Source organism: Heloderma suspectum, chromosome 2 (assembly GCF_057233095.1).
Source record: "Heloderma suspectum isolate Gila_16-S chromosome 2, 16-S_ref, whole genome shotgun sequence".
Taxonomy (NCBI): Eukaryota; Metazoa; Chordata; class Lepidosauria; order Squamata; family Helodermatidae; genus Heloderma; species Heloderma suspectum.
Genome location: NC_139459.1, coordinates 85,499,770 through 85,517,427, shown reverse-complemented (window position 1 = coordinate 85,517,427; position 17,658 = coordinate 85,499,770).

Sequence of the window (17,658 nt, the reverse complement as noted above, 5' to 3'; positions counted from 1 at the left end):
ACCTGTCCTGCAGCAGCTGCCCTTGTTGCCAATTTGTCCATGGGGACAAATAAACATTTTGGTAATTGCCTTCAAAGCCCTAAATGGCCTGGGGTCCAGGATACCTAAAGGACTACCTCCTCCCATACCAGCCTGCCTGCTGCCTAAGATCTAGTGGAGGCCTTTCTCTGAATTTTGCTTATGGTTGAGTCATGCGTGGCAGTGATTAGAGAAAGGGCCTTCTCTATGGCTGCACCCAAGCTCTGGAACACCTTGCCCTGGGAAGTCTGGATGTTGCCCTCTCTTGCTGTTCTTTTAGTGAAGACTTTTCTATCCCAGCAGACTTTTTCTGCACTGGTTAGATAACATTTCAATTTGAAGTTTGTTTTATCTGTCATGCCTGTTTCTATTGCATTCCATTGATCTTCGTCGTCGTCGTTGTTGTTGTTACATTGATATCCTGTCTTTTTTCCTCCTGCAAGGAATGCAAGGCAGCTTATATGGTCCTCCTCCTCTCCATCCTGTGTTTTTATTGGGAAATGTGACTGGTGTGAGCCACCTTGAGTGAGGCAGGATAAAAAATTCTAATAAGTAAATATTTATATCCCCGTAAGCTTTCCAGTCTTACACCAGCGGAGAAAATACTCACAGGCACAAGTTGTCCAAGAAGATATAAAAGACATTCATCCAGTTCTAAATGTATTGGCTCTTGTGTTCACTTCTTTTAATTTAACAAAGGAATTTTTTTTCCCCATTAATGCTAATTCACAAAGCTTTTTAAGTCCAGCATTTGACTCCAGGGACCGTATTGTCTTTCCAAAGTTTCAGTCCTTGCAGCTGCTAGCAGATACAGAATAATCCTCCTTTTTATTACCTCATAGATATATCCCATCAGAATTATTTGTGGATTTTCTGGCAAGTTAAACCCTGTCATAACATGCATCCCTTTTATCACCTCTTTCCGGAATTGTTTTAGTTTCAGCCAATCACACAGAATATGAACAGTACTACATGCAGATTTCAGTTTTTCTAGTACTTACCTTGGTTCAAATGTGTGATTTTTTTTTTTAAGCCTCCAAGATGAATACTACCATCTACAAAGTAGATTTCTTTAACCAGGCCTACAAAACACAAGGCTTGTGAGGTGGCCATTTACCCATCTCCCCAAAAGAGGAAATGCACCACCAAAAAAGGAGTCAAAAGAGGACACCAATTTGCATAAAATGTGCATATGCTAATTGATATGCATAAACACAATTTTTAAAATAATTACTATAGCTTAAAATAGAAATACAGCCCATCTCATGTACTGGGGAAGACTGTAACTAGGTGACCTGTGTGCCTCCTCAGCCTGCTGTTCAAATGCTGCTGATGGCCAGGCTTCTTGTGTGTGTTTTTTTTTATTCCACACTTGGATTGGACAACCCTTCAAACAAAAGATGCCTTCAAACTGAGGACTGTTCTCTGACAGCTGTTCAAATAGAGGACTGTCTTCTATAAAATAGGACACATAGCCACCCTATGGGTAAAATTCCAAACAGCTATTATATACGGCTATTTTCCTTCTCTTTTGGGGAAATCTAAAGCCCTCCCAAGTCCATAAAAATGAGGGGATGGGAGAATAACTGCAGCACAGTGGCCAGGTTTGAATGATCACTATGTCCAGGTTTCCCCTGCCGTACATGCCGGTCACATGCATGACTACCCTCGCTAGTACAGGTTGTTGTATTGTGTGAACCCAGCGAGGGTGGCTTATTGCCATGGTTAATAAGCCACCCAGAACCCCTGGGTTGTTGTAGGGTTCTGAGATGGCTTGTTAACCATGGCAACAAGCCATTCTCACCCAGTTTGCACAACACAGCAACCTGTGCCGGTGAGGGTAGTCATGCAAAACCCCTGCCATGTGACCGGTTCCTGGGGCAGGAAAAATAAACCACTGTGGTTTCTTTCCCCATCTGTGATTGTGTGAACAGGCTCTCTGTCTGCATTAGGCATGTATGGATAGTATGAAGCCTGTTCCATCTGTGTTCAGCAGATTGTCAGGCGTCTTTCATTCCATCACCCACCCATTACCAGAATCTGATTTTCTTTGCAAATTTGCCCAAATTTGCATTTGCTCAAATTCAAACATGCGAAAATGCACACATCTCCCACCCACCCACCCACCCCCATGTGCATTTCCATACATTAGCCTATGGGGGAAATGTGCATTTTTGGCCAGGTTTAAAAAAAAAAAGTGTATTTTTTCTTCAAGTGAAATTTGTGCAAAAATCTGGAAATTTAGAAAGCTGGTCCACAGAATCCACAAGACAGGGTAAAAGCTGGTCTGCTGCAGAATACGCAGGTCATATTCATGAAAATCCAAACTCATTTGGTTCCACTGCAGATTTCTCCGACATCCCTAGTCTGCATTGCTTCATCTTTCCCTAGATTCAGAGGTGCATGCTAGAACTGGTGCTAGTTTTAATGGCCTGTTGCAGCCAGTCAGCCAACCATGTCTGAGATTCCCCTCAGCAGGATAGATTCAAAAATTTGTTTGTATTTAAAATTTCATTATCGTAAGTGTCCCTTTAAAAAAACAGGTTTAAAATAAAAGCTGACCTTTATATAAATAAACATGTGAGTCTACACCTGGAGAAGAGACTGTAGCCCAATGGAAAGGCACATGGTTTACATGTAGCTGGTCCCAGTTTCAATCCCTGGCAAGTCCAGTTAAAGGCTAGCATGTGATAGGAAAGATGGAGGTGCTGGATTGCTGATGCCAAACAGAATAGACAACATTGGGCTAGACAGAGAAATAGGGCCAGTTCACACGACACGATAGTCCATTGTGGGTTAATTTACCCTTGAGGTGTTGTGGCACATGCTGGCCACCATTATGAATCTGCAATTCTTGACTGAGGGTTGTTGCGTCATGTGAATCTGGCTCGTGGGGGTTATTTGAAGGTTAAACAACCCTCACTTACCCCTAAAGCAGACTGTGGGTTATGCAAGGGTTGTTTAGTCCTCAAATAACCCCCACCAGCAGGGTTCACAGAACATGACAACACCCGGTTTGGAGTTGCATATTCATCATGGTGGCTGGCTTGCATCACACCTCTTCAAGGATAAATTCACCCATGATGGGCTGTTGTGTCGCCTGACCTGGTATAAAACAGTTTCCTGTGTCCCACTTGCAATCTTTTAAAGCGGAGTGTTAGATCCAACATCATGCAAGTGGACTTCCCTTTGCTCTTCCCAACCCACTGGAGCAGATTTGGGGTTGGTGGGGAGAGAAAATCCATGTTACCAGTGGTTTCTGAGTCGCTAGTGGATGGCCAGTATTGCATCCAACCCAATATGATGACCATCTGTCAGACAGATTTGACTCAGGCTGTGTGGTTTTTTTTATTATTATGGGGGAAACATACCTGATGTTAAGCTAAAGCATTATAACTTACACAATAAGCCATTTTGCTTATTATTGTGAGCTTCCTACTAGACCCAAGGACTAGCAAGACAGTGCTAGGATCCAGGAGATGCTGCCAAGAACAGCCTTGGAGCTCATATAGGTGACCACAGGGCGACCAAGTCAGTTTCTGTTTCAAAACCAGGCCTAAACCCCAATTGAAATGGATCTAGAAAATCTGTTTCATCCAAGAGAGTCTGGATAAACATATGTTTATGCCTGAATTGCCAGTACAGAATGAAGGCTTAAGATGACCAAGTAGCTGAACTACAGTTCCAGGAAGTCTTGGAAACTCTCATTAGCTTCAATGGGAATTACATAAATACATCCAGAGAAGAATATACCCCCCAAAGATTCTATTTCAAAAAATCAAGGAGAAGTTTTAAAGACAGATTTGAATCAACATTAAGCAATAACTGTCCAAGGATTTTGATTTGATCCACACTCCATGGGGTGCTTTCAGTAATTCAAACCATGTGTTATCTGCCTGGTATTTAGGTCCAGTACTGCTGCTGTCAGCATTTATTTTAAAATCTGATGCAATATATTAAGTTGATTTGAAGAATAACAACTAGAATTTGTTCGGGTGGGAGGGGGAGCAGACTTGAAACAAAGAGCTGAATAAGATGGAAAGCTTATGGAAATAATAAAATCTCCAGTGCAAGAAAAAGAAAAGGAGTGTTCCCATGGGAGCCAGTTTACAACCTTCTTGGCAAATCCTAATCAGACATATTTAACAAAAGTAACGTAACCAGCTTCTATATAAACAAAAAACACACATACCTTCCAACAAAGGGATTACATTTTAACATTACCATCTTTTGCAGAATTACCATATATAGAAATATGAATCACAGTTTTATGGTACTAAGCTTTGAACAGGAAAACTCCATAGATGAAAGAGCAATTGATAAGATGCATCTGTATCAGGACATCACCTACAAACTTTATTCCTCATGCTGAAGAAGACTGCATTCAGTCACATTAACATTTACAAGGTAATTCTATCTGCGTTCTTTATGTAAGAACTCCCATTGAGACTTTTGTTTTTGCAAGCCTTTAGAAAGACAAAGCTCATATTGTCAACTGAAGAATCTTATTGCAAAATTGCAATGCAAATAAAAGTTTATGACAAATGGCTGTCTATGTTTCTCTAACAGGGCACCTTGATAGGTCTGCTAGAACACAGAGAAGAGATCAGAAAAATCCAGAATTTCATAAAGTAACACAGTTTATAATAAAAAATAAGGGTGCAATCCTATGGCCACTTGACCATGGCTAGATGGCCATAGGATTTTTCATTTTTGGGGAACCATGCTTGGAGCTAGTGCTCCAAGCTCAGTTCCCAGAAAACTGCCTTCCCGCCCCCTCCCCTGCCATCTCATAGGCAGCACAGTTAGTCCCTGGATCCGAACTCACAAGAGCAGTGTAGAGCATGGGGAAAGGAGGCGTTCCTGGGGGTGGAAGAACCATTATGACATTTCCTATGCTCCGTCTGGCCTTCCCTCCACCCCCTCTCCGAGGCACACTGGCTAGACGGCCGAAATCGGCCATCTAGCCACAAATGCAGGGCAGCTAGAGCATGGAGGAGAATATCCCCTCTGCGCTCCGCCCACCTTGCACTGGATTCAGGGGCTGCCACCACACCTTTGCGAATAAGGCCACAAAAGATAAAAGCCCACAAACATTTTCACTAGCCACCTGCCTCACAGATATATTAAGGTAATCAAAACAACAATAAGAAACCTTGTGAAACCTCTTTGCCTGATCATCTAGAGGTAATTCAGACTTGCCATGCGTAGGATGGCCACTTATGCCTCACCAAAAAAGAGGACAGCACTGGTTTGCACAAAATTTGCATATGCTAATCTAAATGTATAAATGCAAATTTAGAAATACTTATTATAATTTAAATATAAATACAATTTCATTGTGGGGGAGACTGTGACCAGGTGACCCGTGTGCCTGCCTGTTCAATCCGCTGCTCAGCTGCAACTTCAAGGCTCTTGCTCTCCCATCTTATGATTTATTTATCTTTCAGCTGGGCTTGGACAGGTGCACCCTTCAAATAGAGGACTGTCCTCAGTAAAAGAGGACACATGGCCACAGTACGCCAGGCATCCAAGGGAATGGTAAGTTACATATCTGACCTAATAGGTTATCACTAAAACAACCTAAGAATTGCCCTGCTGGATCAGACCAAGGGTCCATGTAGTCCAGCATTCTGTTCACACAGTGGCCAACCAGCTGCCTGTGGGAAACCCACAAGTGGGACATGAGTGCAACAGCACCCTCTCGCCCATGTTGCCCAGCAAATGGTATATATAGCCATGCACTTAGTGAAGTGCTCTTTCCACACATGTGTGTAAGTACATAATACCACGTTCACACACAAGCCAACCAAAAGCTAGCTCTGCTAGCCAAATCATGTCCACACACAGCATACATTCCCATTCCCAAGTCAGAAAGCTCCACAGTCCTGTTTCAGAAATAGGCTCCAGGGCGTCTCCTGCACTAAATGCCCTTTGTTCCGTTTTTAAATAGATCGCAGATAATGAGCTATCAAATTACCCCGTTGTGTTCCGCTTGAGTTCCCTCCCTGAAGAGAGGAAAAGTGGAAAGAAGAGGAGTGAGATCAATGAAAGATAATGGAAGACTCAGATATGGGGAGAAGGAGGGCAGAAGGGGAGGGGGGAAAGGGGGCGTATATAAAGGGAGTCAGTGGTGATCCTGCATTTAAAACGGAAGCAGAAAGCCCTATTTTAAATGCAAGATTTTAGGCTGGTGTAGAGATGCCCTAAGACTTGCAGTACCAGAAAATAAATGCTAGCAAGGAACTCAGCAACTGAAGTCAAGCACCTCACTATACCAACACTGAAGCCATTTTACACTGTTAAATCAGCAACTAATTTTTATCAGATATCGCATATACAGCCTCATTGACTTTGCCCAACCATATTTTACTGATATGTAGTGAAACATGTTCTTGGCAGTTTTTGCATACATTGAACGTGCACTAGTTTAAAAGTAGGCCAATTTTATACTGCTTCATTTTCTATCACAGCGCTGGATCACAAGGCCTTTTGCTGGACCATATCCTGGGGCCATGCTGCTGACCTCTGTGCTATACGTTAATCTGCTCAGGGAGGAACAGCCACACTGAGAATGAGTGAACTACTTGATTACACATGTTCCCTACCAAAGCAGATATGGTACAATATGCAAACGATCAGCTGCCTATTTCTTGGAAGCTTTTTCTTTTTAACAAACAAACAAACCCTGAAACTGTAAGATGATGACAAACCAAGCAACACATGTAAATAAGAACAGAAGAAGAGCCATGCTGAATCAGACCAAGGATCCATGTGTTCGTACAGTGGCCAACCAGCTGCCCATGACAGACCCACAAGCAGGGCATGAGTGCAACAGCACCCTTCCCGCCATGTTCCCCAACAACTGGTGTACCTAGGCATCCTGCCTCTGACACTGAAGGTAGCATAGAGGCATCAGGACAAGTAGCCACTGATAGCCTTCTCCTCCAGGATTTTGTCCAATCCCCTTTTAAAGGCATCCAAATTGGTGGCCATCACTATGTCTTGTGGTAGCGAATTCCATGGTTTAACTATGAGCTGTGTGAAGACGTCCTTTTATCGGTCCTGAATGTTCCACCAATCAGTGTCATGGGATGACCCCGGCTTTAGTACTATGAGAGAGGGAGAAAAATGTCTCGTTATTCACTTTCTCCACACTGTGCATAATTTGTACACCTCTGTCATGTCTGCCTTACTCACCTTCTTTCCAAGCTAAACATTCCCAGCTGTTGTAGCCTTCCCTCGTAGGGGAGTTGTTCCAACCCCTTGATCATTTTAAGGAGCAATCCTATGCATGTTTAGACAGGGGAAAAAAATCCTACAACACCCAGCATTCCCCAGCCAGCAGTGCTGGTTGGGGAATGCTGGGAGTTGTAGGACTTTTTTCTGTTTAAATATGCATAGGATTGTGCCTTTAATTGCCCTTTTCTGCACTTTTTTCAAGTCTACAATATCTTTTTTTATGTGTGGTGATCAGAATTGTACACAGTATTCCAAGTGTGGTTGTGCTATAGATTTGTATAAGGGTGTATGATAGTCAGTTTTATTCTCAGTTCCTTTCCTAATTATGCCTAACATGGAATTTGCCTTTTTCACAGCAGCCGTACACTGGGCTGACATTTTCAACGAGCTGTTCACCACAGAGATTGCTCCTTCAGGGATAGCTCAGATTTAACCCAATACATAGAGACACAGGAAGTATAATTAAGTTTTAGATAGAACAGCTGTGCAACAGCTGAGCTCTAAACCTATCCATGCACAAGTGGAAAATATTTGCACAGTGGACGGGACAATGTATCCTTCTCATGGTGGCCTCTTGTACCTTATGAGATGCTGTTCCAGAGGGTCTCTTACCTGAAGAAGGGCTTTTCAAGTGACATGGAAGGCCGTTGCTGGAAGGGAGTAACTGGAAATTCCCCATGCATGAGTGGAATATCACCTGCGGTGCACTGGATCTGGCCCAATATGTCCTCATCATGGCCTTTGACAATTCAGCTATTGTGAGTTTATCAGGAACTTGATTGTATACATATCACATTTAATGTAACAGTTAATAATCCAGCCTTCTCCCATGACTCACAAGCTAAAATATCTGAAACAGTCACATACATTCATACCTGGACACTAATCAAATACATGCCAAAATTATTATCATTTATCTTCATATCAAGAGTCTAGAAACCAGTGAAAGAGTGTGTCCAAAGTGTGCCGTTATCACATTATAAGACATTTCCTGACAGAACATAATTTCTTCTTGGTTTTAATTCAAGTCAGATGTAATAATAACAATGAGCCAAATTCATTCCTGGTTCAGCTAACTTTTACCCCCATTTTGCAATGATAAAACTATGAGTTCCCTCCCCTTTCAGTTCTTTTATCTCCCATTTACTGGGAAGGAAAATGATAGCTTGACATATAACATCCAAATCCAGACTTCTTGTTTTCCCAGAACCCTCCAAGAGATTTCTGGGCTGAGCAAGTGAAAGGACCATGAGAAATCCTGCTTTCTCCCCACCCACCCCAATCCCCAAACCAATTCAGGGTGTGTCTAAAAGCCTCAAATCCTATATAATTTGTTCTCTGTATTGGTTATGACATCTGGCTATTAATTCCAGCAGTAAACACTTAATAGTGTGGAACTAAACTGGCTTTAAGAACAGTCCAGAAGGACCTGTGATCACATCTGGGAATCTGAGAAACTCCGGTGGGCACCACCACAAAATGGTTCTCACAGAGGATGTGGCTAGTCATATAATGGCTGCCATGGGGGCTTGACTGGTCAAAGGACAAGAAATTCACTGAAGAAATGGAGTACAAGAAAAGAAAGGGTCTGAACTCCAAAGCCAATCCACATATTTGACCCCACAAAAGCACAACAAAATATCCATTTCACAGAAAGGTAAACTAGTGAGGATGAGAGACAATCTCTCACCAGAGATCCATCCACCCCCCATCTCTGTCTCTCTGTCTCTGTCTCTCTCTCTCTCTCTCTCTCTCTCTCACACACACACACCCCTATTCCTCCCCTCATCTATCCCACACTTCCTTCCTTATGTTGCAATCCTATGCATGCTTACATGGAACTCAGTAGGACTTACTTCTGTGCAGGCCTACACAGGATTGCTCTACTCATTCTATCCACACACCTTTCCCCAGCCCCAAAGGAAAGGAAAATGCACCCAGCTCCAAAAGGAAAGGAAAGAATCTCCTTACTTTGAACCTAGACTCAGCCACTCCATTCACCACCTGGCACTCCTATCTCCTCCTCTGCCATCACAGCTCCCATGCAGAAAGGTGTTTGTTCTCTCTCTCTCTCTCTCTCTCTCTCTCTGTGTGTGTGTGTGTGTGTGTGTGTGTGTGAGAGAGAGAGAGAGAGAGAGAGAGAGAGAGAGAAGGGGCTGGGAAGGGAGAGAAAACTAGTAAGGCTAGGAGAAAAAAGAAATAGAGTGATAAAGGGGTGAGAGGGAGAGAAAGAGTAAGGCTAGGGACTGGGAGGGAGAGGAAAGTAGCCAGAGAAAGAGCAAGGCTAGAGGCTAGGAGGGAGGAGAAACAGTGGCCTGGTTTGCACTTAACAGCAAGCAAGAGAATGGATTGTCATTGCAAAATGGGTGGTTGTTGAATTGTGGGTTGTCATTATGTGTGAACCCTGTGCCATGGTTTAACTATGGGTTGTTCATGAATAACAACCCAGGAAGAAATCCCATGGTTTGTTGTTGGGTTGTGAACTTTGGGTTGTTCATGGTTAATAACCCATAATTAAACCATAATGCAGGGTTCTCATATAAGGACAACCCATGATTTAACAGCAACCCACTATTCAATGACAACCCATTTGCTACCCATACTCTAGGTTGTCCTCACATGCAAATGAGTCAGGTAGAGGGATGGGGAGGAATAGCAAGGCTAGAGGCTGGGAGGAAGAAGAACATAGCAATGCAAAGAGGTAAAAGGGAGAGAAAGAGAAAGGCCAGAGGCTAGGATGGGGGAGAAAGAGTGAGGTTAAGGGATGAAAGGGAGAGAAAAAAACAAGTCTAGGGTCTAGAAAGGGAGGAAAACAATGCTAGGGACAGGAAAGGGAGAGAAATCATAAGGTAAAGGGATGTGGGGGAAGCTAGAGGCTGGGAGTGGAGAGAAAGAGGAAAGCTCTGTGTGGGTGGAAGAAGCTTGGGCAGGGCCACAAAGCAACTCTTTCTGTCTCTTCCTGCACGCCAAACAGCTGATCTGCAGCAGGTTCAGGAACAGGAAGGAGAACCTGGTGCATTAACACTTTTCAAGGTCACATAAAAACAATTATTTGAAGGGGGCAGGGAGAGGAGAACTTCATGGGCACTGTTGGAGGTCCCTGGTGTCCATGGAATCCACACTGGGGACCCCTGGTCTAGTAGAATTCTCCATCTATTAGCTGTGTCCAGAAGGTAGAGCTGGGGATTACTGTTTGACTTCATGGCCATTGGCCTGTGGTGTCCCACAGAGTTCGATCTTGTCCCCCATGTCGTTCAATATTTACGGGAAACCACTGGAGGGTTCTTTTGGAGCTTTAGAGTAAGGTGCCACCAATACACTGATGACAACCAGCTCTACTGGTCTTTGTTACTTAACACCAAGGAAGAAATGGAAATCCTTGAACATTGCCTGGGTTGAATAATGAGCTGGATGAGGGTCAACAAGCTAAGCATTCTATGCGGGACTACCCCGAAGAGTGTTTGGAAGCATCAGTTGATGCAAAATGCAGCAGCTAGGCTGCATGGTATCAGGACCACATGACACCTGTCCTGAAAGACCTGCACTGGTTGTCAATTGCTTTCTGGGCACAATTCATTGTGGTGATTTGAACCTTTAAAGCCCTAAATGACTTAGGACCTGGCTATCTTAAGGACTCCCTGTCTTGCTATGAACTTGCCTGGGTATTAAGATCTGCAGGAGAGGCCCTCTTGAGAGTGCCATAGAGGCCCATTTGTCGGGTACGTATGAAAAGGCCCTCCCCTGTGTTGTCCCCAAATGATGGAATGTGATCAGAGGTGTAGTCATGAGGGGTCTCACCAGGTCAAAAACCCGGCACTTTTTCTGGAGCCAGGTCCCTCCCACTTCCAGCCTATGCTATGAGGCCAGCGGCTGGAAGAGCCTGAGAGACTGTGGTGAGCCCTAGAGCAGCCGTTGCTGCTGCTATTGCAGCCGCTACTCTCCCTGAAGTGCCAGGCATGGAGCAGAAAGAGCGGCAAATTCCCTGCTCCCCCACCTGGAGAGCCCGCCTGGGAAAGGCAGCCTCGCCTGGCAAAGGGTTAATATACCCTCTCTTGCAACTTGCCTTCCCTCCTTTCAAGCTGGAGGAGCTGCCCACTGCCAGATTCCTTTGCCAGCATTGCTGTTAATGCTGCTCCTCTGTCTGAGACTGCACCTGTTTATTATTTATTTATTTATTTATTGCATTTATACCCCGCCTTTTTTCCTCTTGCAAGGAACCCAAGGCGGCTTATATTATCCTCCTCCTCTCCATTTTAACCTCACAACAACAACCCTGTGATGTGGGTTGGGCTGAGAGTCTGTGACTGTCCCAAAGTCACCCAGTGAGCTTCCATGGCCGAGTGGGGACTAGAACCCGGATCTCCCAGCTCCTAGTCCAACACTCTTGCCACTACACCACACCACCACACCACCTGTGCCGCAGCCATCTGGTTTTGGAGAAGGACAGGAGCACGTGGGCCAGGCTAAGTTGTTTGCTGGAGAGAAGACACTGATCCTGAGCTGGATCATCAATTCCATGCCCCCTTAGCAAGCCCAGACAGTTGTAGAAAGGCTACCCAGCACGCTGCAATGGCAGACACACCCGAGGAAAAACGTCAGACTCAGATAGGTCAGCTCAGTCAGTTTAGTGGTGGCAGCGACTGAAAAAGGCAAGGGGGTGGGGCATGGGGAAGGCAGAGAGAAGGAGGAAGTCTATATAGTGAAAAATAAATCAAAAGAAATTCAAAAAATTAAACTAAAATAAGAAATACCTGGGAATAAACCCCATTGAAATCTATATGCTTTCCTTCCAAGAAGACTTGTATGTGGATATTGAGAGCCCCGACGCAGTGGCCCCCTCGCCTGCCTCTGCACAGCCCGCATAGCTCTGGACAGGGGCCACAGAACTTCTCCATCACATCTCTCACCCAGCCTTTCTCAACCTTGTGTCCTCCAGATGTGTTGGACTGCAAATCCTATCACCCCCACTCAGCCAGCATAGCCAATATAGTGCCTGGAGCCAATGGGAGTTGTCCAACAAATCTGAGGGGCAGCAGATCTGGAGAAGTCTGCAGCCTACTGCATTTCTTCTTGGCTGTTCTTGCAGAGGGTGAGGGCCTAAAGTGCACATAACTAGCAACCCAGACGGCCTTTAAATAAATGTGTTAAGTAAAGCAGCTTTTCTCTTGTTCTCCCTCTCCTCCCCCACACACATTCTAACTCACTCATTTCCTCCATATATCTGCTTTGTACTTACTTGAGAGTAAGCCCCCATACTTGAGAGTAAGCCCCACGGCCATGATGCCTTATTCTATCCATATGATAGGGTCAGTATTTTATCTGAGGTAGAAAAAAATACATCACTATTGTTGTCCATATTTGATGTATTATTTATTTATTTAATTGATTGGATGTATAGTCTACTTCATCCCAAAGGCTCAGGGCTGGTAACAATATGCTAATCAATCTACTTTATCTTTCCCTGTTGCTGGTCACCAAAAGACAGTTTGAATAAAACATGTCTTCAGCTGCTTCCGGAAGATGCACATACTTTGGTGTTTACAATATATGTGGTACTTTACAGAGAATCATAAGCAAAAAAGCCAGGTCTCTGCCCCTAGAAGCTTACAATCTAAATTGAAATTGAAATTTAATTTGTCATCTAAAGTTACATAGCTGTTTGAAACTAAATTTTTGATTATACAACTGTTATTATTATATTCTTTTTCCTCACACCTTTTAGATATAATGTGCCGTTAGGAAGTAACGGTGTGGAGATGTGAATGGCCTAGACCATTGTCCTCCTTTTCAAAATATGCTCCCATTCTTTTGTACCTTTTATTTAAAAACATACATAAAGCTGATCTACATACCCTTAACTGAGGTGGGTGGGCTCCTTACTGCATAATCCTTAAAACTCCTGATGTTTAAACTTGTTCTTGGCAGTTCTCCAAACTATACCCCAGTACCAGCAGCCAGAGCCAGCTAGAGCACCATCCTATCTCACTCCCACAATTCCAGGGCAGGAAAGGAGAACAGGGCTACAGCAATAGACCACCTCCCTCAGTAAGTGTGTTTAGGATTGGTGCCTTTTTGTGTGTGGGGGGGAGGGGCTGGATAAATTTTATGGAAAAGTTTCTTTCACATCTTGATGAACATGAACAAGAGGGAGGTACATGGGTGGTGCAAATGAGGAGCAAGATGATATCTTGTTCAGCTATTATTAATATTCATTGTAAGAGGTGGTTTGTGCCAGTTTTTAGGATTTATCACACAATCTTATGCATGTTTACTCAGAAGTCAGTCCCACTATGTTCATTTACCAATTGGGCTTTCTCTCAGGTAGGTGTGCCTAGGACTGCAGCCTTAGCTGCCTTCCCAAGTTCTCTGTAAATTTAACTCGAAATAAACACACATTGGACCGCACTGTTAATTCTTGAACATTAATTTCTACAGTAAGCGGAATTTCCAAATGCAACCTGCTCTGTCTGCTACAGTTTTTGGTACAAGGTTGGCATGTACCTGGGCAAACAATCCCTGGTGGAGGGAAGGAAAACAGAAAAAAAAATCAGTAGTGGGGAGAGGAGAAAGAGGGTGTGTGTGTGTGTGTATGTGTGTGTGTACTTAAATCCAGCTGGGTGTGTGGACATTTCTGTTGGAGGGGGACGGGGGAGATATAATGAAGGAGCTTAGGGAAGGCTAACTGGTAATGTTAAGGGAATGTGCAAGGGCTGAGGAATCTGTCCATGAGGGCTGAGTTGAGAGGGTGAAGTTTCCATAGAGTATCATATTTTGAAAACCTAAAATGTTTGTGAGTGAGTGAGTGAGTGAAAAAGGATTTTAACACCCCTGCATTTTTGCTCAGACATCCAGTTGAAATACCACTGCCTTACTCATAGCTACACTGTTTTTGGATCCCAGTTGAAGGTTGTATATCTTACAAGGTTGTATAATCTTAGAAGGGGGCGTGGCTGTGACTATCATGAAGGGACTCTGCACTTCTGGATTTACCACTACACTACTGAACGTGATCCCTCAAGAACTATGACTGGCCCCCCCTTTCTTGGCCTTTAGAAAGGGTATAAAGATACATATTTCAATATAGCCTTTTAAAATGTGTTGTTTTAAGGCTTTTAATGGTTTTACTGTTTTCCATGCTCTTGTCTGTATTGTTTTAAGTACACCCCCTTGATGACTTTTTAGCAAGTAAGGTGGTATATAAACATTAATAATAAATAAGAATACATCTATGTGCTAAGTCAAGGGTAGGCAACCTTTTTTGGCTGTGGGTCAATCGGCAATTTCAGAAACTGTCCTGAGCACCATCACAAAATGGCTGCCATGAAAGGCTTGGCAAGGGACAAGTAACCTGCCCAAAAGACTGACTACAAGGCAGAGGTGGGGCCTGAGCCCCAAAACACTAAACAAGTCATTTGAAACCACAGTTTTCAGACCAACGGAAACCTATTTTACCACAATCTCAGCTGCCCATACGAAAAGGTGTTAGTTTTTTAAAAATTCAGTGGGAGGTGTATAGTATCTTGGTGGGCACCAAATGGGGGCACACTGGTGCCCATGGGCACCAAGTTGCCTACCCTTATGCTAGTTGATTAAGGGCACAATCCTAACTAGATAGGCGGCTGCCTCTGAACTCAGAGGTGACCGCCAATCCAAAGCAAGGCAGGAGAAGTATTGGGGGATCATTCCCTCCACACCTCTCCTGCCCTGCTTTTTCTGCTAGACAGCTGATTTCAGCTGTCCAGCTGCAGCGGGGGCGAGAGGGAAAGGAAGCTGCTGTATGACACATAGGATGTGTTGTTCATGCAGTTCCGCTCTCCCCACCCCGGAATGCCCCCAGCCACGCCCATTTTCAGCTGCTCTGAATTCCTCTTCCAAGCATGGAGGACAGGGCTTCTCCGCACTGCCTCTGAGGTAGCGCGGAAGTGGGGGGAGATCAGTTTTCTGGGAACCGACCTTGGAGCGTGAGCTCCGAGGTCAGTTCCCATAGGATTGCTCCTTAAACCTGTCAGGTTGGTAATATTGTGGCTATAAACCATCACCTGCTTTTCTGTAACAGTGACATTACTTATTGAAAAAGAAAACCACTGATGTTAAGCCTGCTGCTAAGCCTCCTGCTGCTATGGAGAGCTCCATTATGCCTGTGGAGAGCTCCAAGGATGTAAGGGTACCGTCTACAAACCTTCTACCAGCCGTAGCCAATGGAAGGCCAATGGAGGGGGCTGTAACTCAGTGGTAGAGCACATGCTTTCCATGAGGAAGGTCCCCGATACAAACCCTGGCACCTCCAGCTAGGGCTGGAAAAGTTCCTGCCTGAAACCCTGGAGCGCCACTGCTGTATGTGTCGACAATACTGGGTTAGATGGATCAATGATCTGACTCAGTATGAGGCAGCTTCCTACGTTCCTATGAAATGGGGCATTCTGGAAACAGGGTGGGGCAATGGTTGTCTTGGATCTGCCAGATCCAAAGATGCTTTGTTCCCCTGAAAGGCCCCAAGGTAAGGTCCCTCACCTATGCCAACCTGGAGTTGGGATAGAAAATTTCCCTCCTATTGTAACCAACAGTGGGGGGATTAAAAAAAAAACCTTCACCACAAGGGGAAAAACAAAACAAAGCCTTTCCAGTCCTCACCTTTTGCCCTGGCTGGCATGAGCTTCCAGGGCTTTGGATAATATAGTACAGTAGATTTGCTTCTTTGCTCCCTCCTGACCACACTTTGGACTTCACTGTAAGAGCCAAGCTAGACATGATTGGTGCCACCTTGCCATGGAGTCCCTGGTTACGTGGAGATGCACTGGCGTTCAAAATCACATTCAAAGGAGGGAGGGAGGCTCCACCTGACCTACATGCATTCATTTGAATGTCTGCCATGAACAGGGCCCCTCCACATACTGTAATACACATGGCGACGTGATTAAGACATTCAATGAATAAGCAGAGGTTGAAGGAGGGAAATATGGTGCCGCCTCCCATGAATTAACTGAACATGATTTTGAATGCCTGAACATCACATTTTTCACTGCTTCCCTTGAACAGTAATTCCCCACAGTACTGTATCTAAAAATAGTGAATGCTTATGTAATCTCACTTCAAAAGAAAGCCTGTGGTAACTTTACTTCAGGGTTGGGCAAGTGGTAGGCCAGAACATCTGGAAGGCCACAACTCCCATCAGGCCTAGCTAGCATAGCTAATGGTGAGGGATAATGGAAATTGTAGGTCAAAACATCTGGAGGGCCAGAAGTTGCCCGACCCAGTTTTAGTCAAATGTCCTTTGCTCACCATTTCTCAATTTTTAAAATAATATTTTGTGATCAAAACTAAACTTTAAGGAATTGGAGCTATACAGTGAAAACCAGACAGAAACCTTGTGGGATCATTCCACAGAATTAATTGTCACATCTTTTGCACTAGTATTCCTCCTATTATATATAATAATTCCAATTTAGGGGAAAGATGCTGTTGTTTTTGTAGCTAAAACAGCACCATCCATGGAGGGAGGTATCACCAGGCTTGGGGGAACAACCCCAAAGTTTGCACAAGCACAAAAAAATCTTCAGGAAAAATGTGCTGGGAGGGAGGAGGGTGGGACTCAAAAAACAGCACCATGCTCAGTAGCCACAGAATGCTGACTGACAATTGAGGAGAAACCAGTGAGCTGGGGAATGGAATGGACTATCTGGAATCCTGAACAGGGAGCAACCCACACTGCAACATTTTGTTGCAGGTCTGACCTATTTCCAACTATAAAAATAACCTTGCATTCCCAAGCATTTTTATGCAAAGGATCTATTTCTAAATAATGTACTCAAAATGTGCTTTCTTATCAGAGTTCCAGAAAGGCAGGCCTAAAAAAAGTTGGGGGGAGGGACACTAAGAAATAATTACCAGTTTAGTTAGCCTTATGCTTTAAAAAAAATAGAATTAAAACTTTTCTAACTATTATTTTTAATTTTTTATATATATACATACATACATACATACATACATATATATATATAATGAGCATGGGAAGACATTCACTTCTGCAGCCATAGTTTAGGTATAAATAACAACTTTTAGACAACTTTCTTATTTTCATATTTTGTTTTGTTTTCACTGACTTCAGAATGTAAATTTAAGTTTGGAGCTTTTGTGCTTTGTTCTCTCCTGGTGGAAATGTGTTCTATATTAAAGTTCCTGGATAAACTTGAACAGTCCCAAATCTCAACCTTCAGCTTCATATAACACAAGAGCCAAGGAGAGATAGCGAATGTGGTTTTATGACCAACAGATGGTGTAATTGGTGTCAGAGATGTTTTTATGTAAAAGGGTCGTAGGTTCAGCTTCCATCTGGAACCTTCTCAGCTCTACTGTATATCTAAATGATTAAAGGGGCTATGTGTATACAAGGTCAAAAAC